The following is a 16,477-nucleotide window of genomic DNA, read 5'->3' on the forward strand; positions in this document are numbered from 1 at the left end:
AAATAAGCACCTTTTAAGTACTTCACAAGCACTCAAAAAATATTTTTAAGCACTATATACATTGCAAAATAATTTTAAAAGATGATCAGGATAAAATAACTAGTTTCTGACAAAGAACTCTTTTCTTAATTATATTAAACATTATAAAATGATTAAGAGATTTTTCGATTCCTTATCAGAGAGTGGTCTGAAATTAAGAACATCTTGTAAAATGCAGCAGAGTTGCACATGAAAGTGCAATAATCTGACCGAACCCAGCTCAGTAGACGCACATACGGGCTCGCTAGTTGTATCCGCACGGATTTGTAGCGCCACCTAGTGTAACTTGTAACACTGAGAGAGAGAGTGTGTGTGGAAGGAGAGCTGTAACGAGCTACAAAAAAGCTCTCTTCCAAATAATAATAAATAAATATTGTGAATTTACAGTCCGCTTATTTTCTGTTTATTGAGCGAGTTCATATTTACCTGAGCGTCGACACTAGTATTTCATCAAACATGTAAAATGATTGCCGCTTTCATACGCTATGGACCGATGGTAAGCCGAAATGGATTGTGGTTGAATGAATTGTGAAAACGGTGAATAGAACAATGTGAAAAGCACACTTTTACGTAATACGTGGGAAAATCGACATAAAGAAAAAAAAATCTCATTTTCGAAAAGGAAAATTAAACAAATTAAACACTTTTTAAAAAATTCTCAAAGAAAAAAGCACCTTTAAGGGCTTCTAAAAAACAAAAATTGAAAATAAGCACCTTTAAGCACTTTTTAAAAACGCTACGCATCATGTTGTAGTTTACTAAGTAGAAAAGTTTTTATGCTATACAGAACAAAATTTCCAACAGATATTTTTTTTTGTTGATTGAAATAACTTTTTCAAAGAACCAAATTCAAAAATTTATTTTAAGGTTAATTTTGATTAAAATGTATGTAAAAAAAGGATTTCTAATCAGTAAATAATCTATTTTGCAGGTTTGCAGGCATTGGTTTTACGGGTCAAAACGGAATACCATATTAACTTTCAAATCTAATGTTCTGACGGTCTCGTACTTACGGTTTGATAGGCTTACCATAACTCATCATAGTTGGCCAGACAGCCCAATGTGGGCCAATGTCTTCCTCTGAAGATTTTTCCACAGCGACTTCCGATTTATCCTTGATCTCCAATTCTTTTCACTAATTGCAAAAGAATCAGACTCCTCAGAGTCAGCCCATTTCAACCGCGGCCTTCCCGGGTTTTTTGTTCCAGTGGGTCTAAACAGCAGCATTTTTTTTATTGTATTGTCATTCGAATCACGTGGACCATCCAATTCATTCTAATTCACTCTTGGACAGTAACAAAACAGGAGGAAAATTTTATCACAATAGTTGAGAGAAAGATATTGCGGAGTATACTTGATGGTGTAAATGAAAACAATAACTGGAGAAGGAGATTTAACTTTGAACTTACCATAACAATGCTAATTAATTAGTGCTGAAAATATTTTGTGTTGAGAAATTAAACTCACAAGCATACATTGTCTGAATAATCATAACTTTTTTTCCAGACGGGTTCTTGAACTTCAAATAGAGGAAAGAAAGAATAGATGGAAAATATGATTCGTGAAGTTAATTTAAAAAAAAAAAAGCTTTCAGGAAGTTAGAGCTACTTAGTGTTACTTATTTCCATATCTCTAAGGCTATTTGAGCACACAGAATAACAAAATTCATTTATGCAATGATACTTTCATAGCGAAGAGTTTGACCCCTTGACCCTCGCTTCGCAATGTTTTGCCTAAATGATAATTTCGCATATAATACAAGTATATAATATGTATTTTTTAGTAATGTATTATTACCCACTGGCAAAATGGGTCTTATTTTGGATTTGATGGCGTTCACACATTTTTCAACTGTGTTCAAGAGTAATAGTAAACAGTGCGCATGCGTCGTCATTGCATGCGTTGCTATAGCGACCGCTGCTGTTCTTATTTTTATTTTCACTAGCAGGCATTTTTAACACTAGAAGGATTGAAACTTAGTATATACCTATATTGCCCAAAAGCAGTCAAATTAACTGGATTGCAAAAGAATAACTCGTGTGTAAAGAAATTTGTTAAAAACTAATTTTTAATATTGTTTATATTATTTACAGTTATATAACAAGTTTTTAGTAAATATTAACAATAAAAAAATTATATGTTGTACAAAATTTTAAGAAATTGTGTCATTATGTACATTTTCGTTTTTCTCATTGAAAATAAAAGCAGTCAAAATGGCAATCTAGTGTTATTGTATTTACATAATAATAATAATTTAAAGTATTTTTATATTCTTTTTATTATTTACGTATAATTACTGGCTTGACGGTGATTTTAATATAAATATGAATGCTGAAGGATTAATTGCTTGATTTTAAAAGTACAATAGCAGTAATATTTGTAATTTTATCGATTCAGCATACATTTCAATTTCTTCTTTTAAAATTTCAAATCTTGATTATACATTAAGAAATTGTTCCCTTCTCAAAAATAAAACAAATCGAAGTTACCTTAAAAATCGAATTCGATTTCTAAAATATCAGCCCTAGTACAACTTCCTTTCTTAACCTAATTGATTCGACGCCTCTGAAACAATTCAATAATACGTCATCCAAAATTGAATCCCGTTTCTGATTTCCCCCCCAAAAAAGACCCCCTTTCCAATGTAATTCGAACTGGAAAAGCTAAAGCGCGTGATACTCCCGAAATGAAATTTTATTTTTTGAGAGAAGAATTTTGTTCGAATGACCAAGCTCTCTTTTCACGCGAAGGGTTGCTCTAAAAATAAAGAAAGAAAATAAATTGTCCGCTGGGTTGGGAGGGGATGGATCGGAGGAAGATTAAATTCTCGAACATTTGGTGTGTGCGACGGAGAAGAACATGTGTGGCAAAAGTATAAACATTCTTGAACTGTGTTATTTTTAAACATCCCTTTACTCGAAGGGAAGGCGACACGAAAGATTTGGGGAAAAGAGTCACTTTTTCGAACGTTCTCTTAAATTAAACATCAGAAAACGTTCCATTCTAAGGATCTTAACAGAGAAGTCTTGTTGGAACAGGACATCTGGCTGCGGTATTTATTTACGAGGATTAAAAAGAAGAATCGTAATTATTTCACGTTTGGGTGCTTTATAATCAGAAAAGTTTAGCCCATAACTTAGATTTGTTATCGCTCCGCTCGTCGCAGAAGGTGATTTAGTTGTCATCGCTTGGCGCTGTTGTCGCGAGAGGAAATATTTTTAACATCGCTTTTAATGTAGGGAAGTTAATATAGAAATGTTACGATGAAACATTTGAAATGGATGTTATAGGGACTCGTTGTTAATGCAATTTTTCTTCAGCAAGTTTGACTTGCGCAGCAAATAGCCGTTGAAAGCATCTTTATAAATTAGAATTAATTTCTTTTAGCATGAAATTATTTATGTATATGCACATTGTTCAGGTGTTTTATAGAATTATTAATATTTCACACATCGCTAAGCGTTTCACTAGAAAGACTGATGATAATATACTGGTAATTTATGATTTCGATTAATAACGATATTTGAGCTTCAGCGATATACATATGAGCAAGACCGTTTTAATACCCTGTAGGACCCCCAAGCATAGAAATGTTTATAATAAGTCAATGGTTCTAGAAAACTTCACTTTTGCTCTGAAAATGTCACTTACCTGGTTCTTCCACTAAGCTTTTCAACTAATAACTGAAATAATTTTAATGTTTTAATTTAATATTATTAGTTGCCTTTTTTGTTATCTCTGCGCCATTGAAGTAAACGAAACTCGTTTTTAATAATTCATCTCATTAGAATAAAGATGAAATGCATTTAGCAACACTTGTCATGGATACTATTGCTCGCGGCCAACTCATGGTTGTCCATATTTACCCTTATCAAGTATTTTTTTCTGAAACATATCCTTTTGTAGGGACTTTATTCATAAGATAAATACACAAACATTTCTGTTCTTGACACAAAAATTCTAATCTTTTGCTTAATTTCTTGCTACTAGCGTCCAAAAATTATTGAAATATTGAGATAGAATTAAAAAGAAATGAAAAATGGTGACGAATATTTTGAATAAAATATGTTTGCTAGACACCGAGCCGTGGTAGCTCAGGGAATAGAGTGATCGGCTCCCACTGAGGTGAACCGGGTTCGAACCTCAACGATGGCTGGTAGATAAGAATTCCGCACCCGGCTTGCACAGAAAACGGTACTGACGTAAAATACCTTTAGTGGTAGACGGATCATGGGTTAGAATCCACTCGCCGTCAGGCTATCCGTCGGAGGTTTTCGAGGTTTTCCACACCATCAAACGCAAATGCGGGTTATCTCCATCAAAAAGTCCTCCACGAATGCAAAGTTTCTCTCAATAATTAATCGAGGAATTCCCTTGTCTTCGGAATTGGGTTCAAAATTATAGGTCTACGGAGTTGAATATTATCAGTCGTAAACCCAAAGAATTGGGTCGGCTGTTCAACGACAGCTATAAAATAAAATATGTTCGCTGGACAACAAAAATTAAAAAATATTCTACTAAGTTCATTTTTTACATCGCTTGTTCATTCATTACGATGATAATAGGGTTTCGAATTGCATTTGGCCACCCACAAAAATCCAACACTAACCGAGTTTTTTTTAAAGTGCGTAAGGAATTGAATGCAGGCCAAGAATAAGCCATAAAATTTAGTGCTGGCAGAAATAAGCTGTCATTTACTTCTTAAACAGCCGAGAGAATTCGTAATGTTTTTATACAATCGACCCATGTTAACATTCTGGAAATAGCTGATTCGTTTGTTTATTGCTCGTCGTGGGGCCCCACAGTGGCCACAGCTCCCCCCCCCTTGACATTACATATCCATCTAATGTTAATTCGAATTCCTATGTGGAAGAGTTTCTTCTCAAAACCTTGTATAATGTCGATTTTTTTTAAAATTAGAAATTGAATTTTACGGAAAAATCACTATGTAAAATATGATTACACGAAATTTTTTCTATTTAATGCATAATGATTTTTGTCTTACTTTTAAAAATAAAATCATCATAGTTGTATTTAGACTTACAGTCAACTATCATTACAAACCTATTTATTAGTAACCCCAGTGTCACAATCGCAGCGACACGGTGACATTGTCGCAGAATTAACATAGTTCTTGCAGAAATGTTTTTTTTTCTATAGAAATTTATACTTAGAAATTTGATTCATACATTAAGATAATCAATCTGTTTTTGGTGAGCTCAATTTACGCCGATAGTATCGTACATCGATATAATGTTTTGATTATATTTTTGGCAATTATTGATATTGATTTTTACGTGGTTTTCCCCATGGTTGATTTTCGCTTGGTTTTTTGAAATATCCCGATATATTAAAAAAAAATATGGGAAATTCGAATCGCGCATTTGAGTATTTACTTTTTAAGGTAATGAATTCTATCGATTTTTCGGCTGTTATTGCTATTGATTTTTTCCATAGATTTTAAATCCGATATTTTTTTGTACGATATTATTTTTTACAGCAACTAAATCTCGAAACGAAACACGCAATCAAGTAATCCCTTTTTGAGGAGTCCGATTCGCGTGATTTCGTCGTCTATCTTGTTTTCGGAAATTACTGCAACGGATTTTATGATTTTAAATTTTTTTTATTTTATTGAGATGATTTTTTCCAAAATGCGAAGTAGAAAATAATTAGTGCGTTCCCTCCTCCCCAACAAAATGCGAGGCTATCAACCATAATATTAGAATAAAAAAATTATTACATGTTTAATTTAAAAAAATTACGAATAGTTTTTCTTTTTTTGTAAACACAGCGCTTTTGTTATTTTGAATTAGTAACACATATGTTTGTTATTAATAAAAGTATCTTGCAGAACGATGTTAGTGCTAGAGGTGTTTGTTGCAGACAACTCGAAAAAATTCTGCCACAGGGTTAGTAGCTATTCTTATGGTTCATGACTCTACTTTTTAGAGTAATAATTTAGAATATATTTCCTACTTTTTAGAACATATTTAGTCCCGAATTTTTTAAGCGTCTCTTCAACTTTGAAATATTGAAAGTATACTATATTTTCCCCCTTCTTTTTACTGTCGGTTTCGTGTCTGGTTTACAGTCTCAAAATCGCATATCAACCCTGATCCGAGGAACCATTAATAAATATTTTTTGGTGAACGAACAGTTAAATCGAGTAGCGCATTGCCAGATTTTTTTAAAAACAGTCAATTATAAAAGAATTCCATTTCTGCCGTTAACGAATTTACTCGTTTTCTAATAATGGCGCAAACAGACGATTTTTAAAAATAATGTATTTTTCTGATTCCGAAGGGAGTGTGTTGTGTAAAACACTCTATTTAGAGACATTTTAGTAAAGAGCACCGAGAGAGAGGGTTCTATGGGGGAGAGAAGGGGGATATTTTGGCGCAGATCCAAATGTGGATTTGCAATTTGATGGAAACATAAAAGGGATGATATCTCCCCCCGACATTAATGGACTCATTCTCCTCTATCTTTTAAATAACAATTTTTATTGCATTATATGCAAATTAAACAATACTTTTTTACACTTTATAAGTAAATTAGTTTAATCTTATTATCTGTAATAAAAGTTAATTAATTCAACTTGAAACAATGTCGTCTGCAAGATTAGCAGATCATAATTTATTTATTTTTTTAAAAATAGAAAACGACTTTTTCGTTTCGTTTGGAAACAAAAGTTATTCTCGGTTGATACATTGATATAATTTATTCAATTAAAGTGCTTTTCTTTTTACAAATACAGTGGTGTTCGAAATTAACTATGATAATTTGCGCAATGGGTCGATTATCTTTAAAACTACTGGACCGATTTTAATGAAATTTGCATACATTGATACAATACAAAACAAATAACCATTCAATAAATGTAATAAACAAGCATGATCGTGCGTTCCATTAGTTGGAGTCGGAAGGNATTAGAATCCTTTTACTCCAATGAGTGTTACTCACAATCATGCATGTGTATTACAATTGTTGAATGGTTATTTGTTCTGTATTGTATCAATGTATACATATCAAATTTCATTAAAGTCGGTCCAGTAGTTCTAGAGATAATCGACCCAGTCTGCGAAATCCTTTAATTTCTTATAGCAGTGTATTTCAGAAGTTGTAATGTAACACTATTGAAGTTACATGCACTGCTATGATTTTATTTTTGTTACAATTTTATTCTATTTTAGAACTATAACTGGTACCTATCGGTTACAGAGATAATAGCTTTTCGAGTTGTCATCATAGATCCTTAAAACCGATAAATTAGAATTTTAAATCGCGATATTATGTCACAAATATCTCCCTTAAATAATTTATGCTAATATTTTTTTTCCACTTTACATTATTTTTACGATTGCAAATCTTTCGTTACCCAAATAAAATGTATCAACCCTCACAATAATATCGTATTCAATTATTATCGCTGTATATAATATTCACAATATAATTTTTTTTTTTAACATGTTACTGTGTCGATAATAATCTCTACATAATTATATTCGATAATGATAACTAAACAATTATAAATAAGACTCAAAATATTATCATATTTATGTTTAATGATCACGATATTGTTGTAATTGATCGAAAAATATGTGGTAATCTGTAATGGAACCCGGTAATCTGTGTAAACCAGAACCTGGCATCGTTCCTAAGAGTTGGCGTCATGCTCCCTATAACTGAAGACTGCTCTTTAATTTGAAAATTCTAAGCGTCTGTCTATAACATAAGAGCCATGATGGCTTAGGACAGTGTTTTCTAAAGTGTGGTACGCGTACCCCCACAGGTACGGGAACAGTTTAGCGGAGGTACGCGTTCTTGTGCGAAATGTCTCGCAACAAACGAAAATTTCAAAAAAAGTTATTTAAAAACAAAACTAGCCATGACAACTTACGATTACGTATTTTTCTACTTGTTTTTTTTTTTTTTTTTTTTTTTTTTTTTTCAGAGTTAACAGTTAATAATTAGTGGTGTCAACAGCCAGTTGTGATTTTTAACTTTGTGCAATTTTTTTATTACAGCATCTGTTATCGCAGCAAAAGCAATATTATCCTTCTCAGTGATGCAAATAAACTTATTAAAAAACAAAACTTTGTACCATAAGGGAAAAATAAACATATTTTTAAAAAAATACATTCTTTTTTTTATTAATGGTACGCAGTGTTACGAAAAATTTAGAAAGGGTACACAAAAGTCATAAGTTTGGGAAACACTGGCTTAGGGGATAGAGCGTTCGCCTACCAATGAGGTGAACTGGGTTCGAATCCCAGTAATGACTGGCCGATACGATTTCCGCCCCCGGCTCGCCCCGACCACAGGGCAGTCGTAAAATATCCTTAGTCATAGAACGATCATGCGTAAGAGTCCCCTTGACGTCAGACTAACAGTGGAAGTTTTTTTTGGTTTTTCTCTCCAGGTAACACAAATTCGGGTTAGTTCCATCGAAAAGTCCTCCACGTAGGAAATTTTCTCTTAATAGTTAATAATAACCTAATTCAGGAGTTCCTTTACCATTTCAGATTGTCTTCTCCTACGATTCTTTGCACAAAGTCTTCTAATTCTTGTCTTGCTGTTACACATAATTACATCAGGCACATTCTCAAACGAATTACTTGAATAACAACTTCCTGCGTGTGCACTACCTGTATACACATTTTCCACGCCATACAACCCTAGCATCAAAATAACTTGGGCTCTCATTGGACCAACATTCACGAATCTTGGCTCAAAAAGGGTTCAAAGGACCGTTATTTTTTCCGATATTAGTCCCATATAGAATTGCACGATTCATCCGATATTTCACTACTACTTTAAAACCAATATCGGTCCTGTATAGAAGTGCCAAATTCACCCGATATTTTATAATCATTATTCAGCTAATATAAGCCCTATATAGGCCGATATTGACGCTGCATAGGACCAATACTTTTTATTTTTTATAATTATTAAACCGTCGTTTAACAGCCGATCCAATTTACGGGTTTACTACTAGCAATGTCCAACTCCGAAGCCTTGTCATTTTGAACCCAATCCAGAAGACAAGGGAACTCCTGGATCAAATATTGGGAGAAATTTGCTTTTTGTAGAGGACTTTTTGAAGGTACTAACCAGCTTTTACGTTCCTTGGATAGAAAGACCACGAGAACCTCCCACTGTTAGCCTGACGGCAAGGGTACTATAGTCCGTGATCCGTCCACCACTGAAGATATTTCACGTCAGCACTGTGGTCGGGGTAAGCTGGATGCGGAATTCGTATCGACAAGCCATCACCGGTATTCGAACCCGGTTCACCTCGTTGGAAGGAGAACGTTCTATCCCCTGAGCCATCGTGGTTCATAGGACCGATATTAAAAAATCCTAATATTGGTCCCCCTGAGCATGTTCATATGGGACTCATATTGAGCCAATTTTGAGCCTAAATGGGGCCAAGGTATAATTGTTGCTAGGGGACTGTCATTTGTATATTTACATGTTGCTATTCCATGGGTTTTTGTTTAAAAAATGGTATCACTGCCCTTTTACGCCCACGCCTTCAAACCAGTTTCTAACCCAAGAGCTGTCACCATAAAATATGCATATCAAAAACAATATTTTAGGAAAAGTTTGAAATGCTTGCATCATTCGAAGAATAAATAAGATTTCAGAATGGATCTGACCTCAAAGATTCTATTTTTAAGCACTCTCCTTTTGAAGTAGATTTCTGCTTCACTCACAATCTCTTCTTGAGGGAGAAAGAATAAATGATATGGCTAGTCGCTTTGATTTGTTACGACAAACATAAGAGTCACCTGAAAAAGCTTCATATTTACGATCTCTCTGGCATCTTTATCGTCTGCGAAATGTAAGCAAGCAATTTCATATTATAATTGACTTTTCATAACTTAACTTTTGAAAAAATGCCCCGCAAAATTTTCTTTTCTGTCCAAGAAAATAAGTAGAGGCGATTTCTTAAACACATAAAATTTATAATCGATGTAAGCAATCATGCGTAGTCAAAGTCATCAAATAGGATCGAATAAGATTGGATTGGGGTGCCTATTTAATTCTTACTATTAGTTCACACTCTTATCAAATCTTCAAACGATAATAATATCTTATATAATAATAATATCTTATAAAATCTTCAAACGATAATATCTTATTCAAATTTTCAAACGATAATAAAATACTTTTTGTTGATAATAAAACACTTGATGTTAATACAGTATTTTCAAATATTAATTCATTCATTCAATAGGGATGAGAGAAAAACGAAATGAAATTTTCTGTTAGGTTGGGCGTTATCATTCTTTTAAATTTTACTATAAGCGATTCAGTTTTTATCCCATATTTTAAAGATAACGTCAATGATCATTTCTAACTTATAGCTCTATTTGAACAAAAAAATAGTTAATTACGCTCATTCAAACATTTAATTATTTTATATTCGCTGTGTCAGATAAATTCAATAAAGAACATTACGTGGTAACCTGTTTGGTCCATGTCACCCAATTTATATTAATTTAGCATATTTAGGGTTAGGCTAGCAAATCATTAAGATTGAGTTTTAGTAATCCGTTTAATTCAATGAAAATCCGATTATTAGATTAAAAATTATCCCGGGTGTGCACTTTTTTATTTAGCGCACTCTACATTTCAAACTATTTGTCTTATGAGACAGTTATTCAAAATGTTTGTTTCGTACGAATTTAGAAGCTCAAGAAAAGTTCGCTTTGTTAAGTGATATTTTGTTAATAAAGTTCTACAACATCCTTGCAGCATCCTTACTGAAAGATCTCGTTAATAGAAATAACGTATCGAAACCCGAAGTTCAGTTTTATACAAAGTCATTTAGAGCTTAGTGTCGAAAGTCTAAACTAAGGCTACCAGAAAACAATAACACAAGATGAAAATTCATATAAGTTGAAATTTTTGCAGGTGTTGCAGATTTTTTTTTAACTACCTAATATTTAATTCATTTTTGAAAACTGATTTTAGATTTTATAGAAGCATCTGGATATGGTTTAAAACCATAATCTTTACATTATTCGTAACTTCCTTTTCTTAAGACGAAGTACATTTTTTAAAAACATTTGTTAAATATGCAACCACACCAAAAGAAAAAAAAAATTCTTTCTAAAAGTAATTTTTCTTGAAAAATAAAAATTTAAAAAATTTGAAGTTTCTGAATTTTAAAAACTGAAATATTTTTCTTTAATGTAAAATAATTTGTATTTCTACTCAATAAAAATAAATCAAGCTATTTGATTCTATTGATTTCATTCATAATAACTATCTAAAAATAAAATTTTTCTTTTTTTTCTTTTTATTAATATAAAAAAATAATTAATATAATTAATAACACCTTATGAATTTCCTGAACGAATATTTAAGTATAATAACTAAAATACCATACATATTTAGTTATTAAAACGGAATAAATCTTCTTTTTTGATTTATGCGTTAAAAGAAATGATCTTAATTTTAATATAAATAAACCAATAGCTTGGAATTTTAATGTTTCTAAAAAAATTTATTTAAATATCATTTTTAATCAAACGAACAGAATTAAAAGAATATGTAGTAATGATTATTTATCCAAGAAACAAACAGACAAACTCTTTCAAAATTTGATTAAAAAAAAGAAAGAAAAAAAAAACAATGGCTACCCTACTAATGTAATTAAGTTCTATATAGAATCATTATATTAATTGTATGATATTGTTATTAATAGATTTACTAAAATCTCCTTTGTTAAGTAAATATATATTTTTTCTATGTGCAAACCCATGGCTAAAAATTTAAGCAAACCGAACAAATAAAATCACATATTTTATATGACATACATAAAATGTTTTAAATAAAATTTTGACTTTTTAAAATAATTAAAAATGTATAATTAAATATCAACTTTCTTAAATATAAACTTTAAATTATCCAGCATAATATTATTACCTTTGCGCACATCTATTTTCAGACCAATCCAAGGTAACTGACAAATCAAACGTGCTACATTACTTCAGTAAGAACGCGCCAGAAAAGAACCCTTTATTTACGCTTCTATTTACTTATTTTGTAATGTGGCAAACTTATTACTAAAGTATTTTAAATCGTTCTTGAAGGATTCCGGAATGATCCATTTTGCTTTGGCTATGGTAATACTATAGTAAAAAAACCCCTCCTTCTTGGGGATATAATCGTGTGAGTTGATGACAAGATTATATCTTTTCTTTATTTATTTCCCGCCTTTTTAATATTTTTTAAAATAATTTTTTTAAAAATATTTATTTAAAATACTTTTTTCACTTTAGAAAGAGAGAAAAAATATCAAAATATTTTATTTTAATAATTTTTCTTCTACTTTTCATTAATTAATCTTTATTATAGTAATATTATTTTTCATGTTTTGTCTCTCTCTCTAATATATATATATATATATATTTATATATACAGTCGAACCCCGCTATAGTGAACCGTNAAAGGGACCGTAACATGTACTCGTTAAATCCGAGTGCTCGTAATAAACGGGTCCTTAAGACAGGCGTGCAACCAGAAGAGGGGGGGGGGCTTGGGAGGTCAAATGATTGAGTTTACTTAAAATTTAATTAATACTTACTTACTTTAATTACATTAATTAATTTAATTAAATACTTTTCTTAATTTAATGACAACTAACCCCCTTCCCTCGCATTTCTTTATCATTTTGAAAAAAAGATAAGACAGAAAGACTAGAAAGATGAGAAAGAAGATTGCAAGACAGAAAAATATTGCTCGCTAAAACCGGGTCTTGCTCGTTAAAAGCGACTTCTGTTCCATAGACTTAACATTGATCCAACCAAAAATTCTCATTTCCCTCGGTAAATCCGAGTTCTCGTTAAATCCGAGCTCGTTATAAACGAGTTCGACTGTATATATATATATATATATATATATAATTATTATTATTATCACAAATTTCATTAAATTATCTTTTGTAGGTTTTGTGATATCTCGTCTTAAAGTTTTAAGGGGGGGGGGTGACATAGAGAAAAGAGACTTCTAAGATCTCTCAAGTAAATCATAAAGAAAAAAAGATGCTAAAGTTCCACATCGCGTTCCATTTGAAATAAAAGCAACAGTTCCTTTACAGTTTGAAGATAACTCTTCTTTCTCTAAATGATTAAAAAGATCTGTTTTTTATGTTCTTTTTTTATATTCGGTTTATGAGTGGTTGACAGTGCCAAATAATTAACAAACCAAAACAATTAAATGTCTTTTTTTTAAAAAAAATCTTAGCACAAGCGTGTTAGGAATTTATCCTATAAAATAGTAATATAAAAAATTCTTAACACTAGCGTGTTAAGAATTTATTCTATAAAATAATATTATAAATCCTATAAATTTAACATATGTTTTTATCAACCAAAAAATCACAGTGCTTTTTTTTATATTTATTTCACATATGTTGATGTAATAAGGTCTACCACTATAATTTTTAATTTTCCGCTTATTTCATTTATGTATTAATATATTAATATTTTTATATTAATATCGTGCTCCTTTGCACGTCTCGTGCAAATAATGTGAAGAAAACAAGATTTAAGTCTAACAGCACATAACTATTGTAAATTCGTTCATATCTATTTCAAGTGTCGCGTAATCTATGTGAACAAATCGAATAACGCGGACGCGAATATATACTTTTTCGGTATCACATTGCATATAAAGTAATCGATTTTTACTGCAACAGTAATAATTCAAGAAATAATCGATATCGTTCCAAGTGCAGCGTTAAGAAATTCCAAAATGTACCAACAGGTGGCAGACGGTACGTATTGTAGAAAATAATATTATTTTTTTGTTCGTACGAAAAAATAAGTAATCAAACTCACTTACCTAATTTGTGAGTTCGAATGTCAGGAAAGATTCAGATTTTCGAGTAAAAAAGAAGTTTAATAGATTTCAAGTCAGTTAATTGTTCTTTAAGATGTAATTGAAATGTAAACACAAAAATCACAATCTCGAAACCTGTTGAATCCTGAATCGACCGCAGCGTTGTTCGCTATAACATTTTCTTAAATGTAACATTTATTAAAATTTTTATTTTAATCCTCTGTTTAATAGTTCATTGCCTTTTTATTGATTCACGATCACAGAACTCTAATTTATAATTCTAAATAAAAACAATTATAAAATCGTTTGAATTCTTGAAACAGCACTCAAACGATTTTCGGTTTTTTATTTTCCCCACTAACCTCGCTCAAGCACTGCCAATTCTGCACTGGCACCAACTGCAGTGGGTTATATCATCTTCTTTTCCAAAATATCTCCGAGTTCCGGCGCGTACAGAGCCATCTAGTGAGTGAAATGAAAGAAGATAAAAATTATTTAAGAATTACTTCGGGAATAAATAGCGAAGTTGTAAAAGAAGTATAAAAACACAACTGTCACTTATAATTAAATAATGGAAAAGGGCCAGAAATCCACCCGAAGGCTTTAAAAATATTAACGCGTAATAATTCATTTCAAAGTGACCGAAGCCATTGTAAATTTAAGTTAACATCTACAAAAAATTAAATACATAAAATACAAAAAAAAAAGAAGAAAAAAAAGCGTAAAATAAAAATCTATAAGCATCATCTTTCAAAAGTCAAATTTTTAAACTTATACAAAAGGAAAAGAAAATGATACTTAAAATATTGAAATTTAAAAACAAAAGAAAGGAATAAATCAACTATAAATTGAAAATAAAGGTACTCAATCGAATAGTTAAATTTGGAGTTTTGAAATATCTTATTTTAATCATAACAAAGATAGTCTAGTCAAATACAACAATATTTTCGTTTTTAAACTAAATAACAGTACAATTATCCTCGACTTTTAAACACAATTAACACCTAAATTTTAATGTATTTAAAACATGTATATACATTTAAATGAATTTTGAAACATTTATTTAAAAAACTGGGAAAGATTTAATTAAAATTCGGAAAGCTATTTTAAAAAGTAATGCCTGTAATAAAGTGAAAATAATATTGTCTGCTTTAAGCAAACAGGGTGGGAATTAATAAGCAATTAAATAATTCATTTCGTAACTAAAAAAATAATCATAAGTAAACGCTCACTTATAACGAATAGATTGTATAAAAATTTGCCTATTTTAATTATTTTACAAAATTGTTTAGTTACAAAATTTATAACTATTATAAATATAATTAAAATAATTCACATTTATCAACATAATCCACTGTTATTAATAGAGGAATTCTTCACATAAATCACTATTTTTACGTATATTTAACATAAACTTTAGAGTATAATATAATATTTAACTATGAAGTCTTAGTTCTTAGCAATAATTTGAACGTTTGTTTTCATTTTGGTTTACATCTCGAATTAGAAAGTTGTTTTTTTCTAGAATGATTGTTTTTCAAGAAGGTTGTTTTTGTCCCCAACACAGGAGGATGGAGTGGAAAAACTTCAACAATAGAGACATTTAGCATATACATAGTTATTTATTACAATTCATCATCACATATTCATTTTTTACGAATCAGGAAGGTTTATCTGAAAGCAAAAGAAAATTAACTTCAATCTAAGTCGTATTAGAGAATAAATATTGACACGTATTAATTAAGTACTAGTTTTCAAAATGTGGGCACTTTTTTACGTTGAAATTAGAGCTACACACTGGGCTATTGGCGACTGTCTGGGAAACATCCCTTAGGATGATCCGAAGACATGCCATAGCAATTTTGATCCTCTGCAAAAGAGGATGGCTCTTTTGCTTTGGTAGCCTGATGACCTGCGCGCGTAGTCGAGCTCTTTACGGTAGGATGATTCAATGAGGACCGACGCCGCGCACCCTTGGTCCCTACGCAGGCTGATTAAAGTGGTCATCTGCCAGCTTACTGACAGCAGTCAGTGATGCTTGACTTTGGTGTTCTATTGGGAAACGTGTCTTAACGATCAGTCCACTGCGGAACTACTTCAGATTGAAACCACTACTGGTAATGGTATACCATTCAACAAAAACTATCCAATTAAAAAAATAATAATAAATAAATAAATAACGTCGAACTTTTATAGAGAAGACAAATTTCGACCTTTAGAAGTTCAGTGGGGCCACTACCCTGTTTCTACTTGACAAAGACATGAGTTTGTATATGCCTTATGCTGATTGATTGAAACTATACAAGGTAAATTTTAATATCAAAATAAGTAAAAATAACAGTTTACTTTATAACATATTATCATCTTTTGTAAAATTGTATCTTAATCATCTTCTTCTACAAATTTCCATTGAATTATGTAATGGATGCGCACATCAGTATCTCACTGAGAAAATTTTACCTTGAATTAGGAATATCTATGTATGATACTATCTATGAATGTATCTATGATGTATCTATGAATGATCGAAATCGGTGGTTGTTGATTTCTATTGGTGAATGTTGACAACCACATAGTC

The 16,477-nt window shown here is 31.1% G+C and overlaps 1 protein-coding gene across 1 annotated transcript in view; it reads right to left on the minus strand.

The window, feature by feature from the left end:
- The window catches only part of LOC107440642 (plexin-A2), a 471,562-nt gene extending 457,261 nt beyond the window's left edge, over positions 1-14,301 (minus strand). Inside the window, exon 1 of the mRNA XM_071184823.1 lies at positions 13,903-14,301. The gene's annotated coding sequence lies outside the window, so the exon portion shown is untranslated. The remainder of the gene's footprint in view (positions 1-13,902) is intronic.
- Between the last annotated feature and the right edge of the window lie 2,176 nt (positions 14,302-16,477).

The sequence above is a fragment of the Parasteatoda tepidariorum genome, chromosome 9 (assembly GCF_043381705.1).
Source record: "Parasteatoda tepidariorum isolate YZ-2023 chromosome 9, CAS_Ptep_4.0, whole genome shotgun sequence".
NCBI lineage: Eukaryota > Metazoa > Arthropoda > Arachnida > Araneae > Theridiidae > Parasteatoda > Parasteatoda tepidariorum.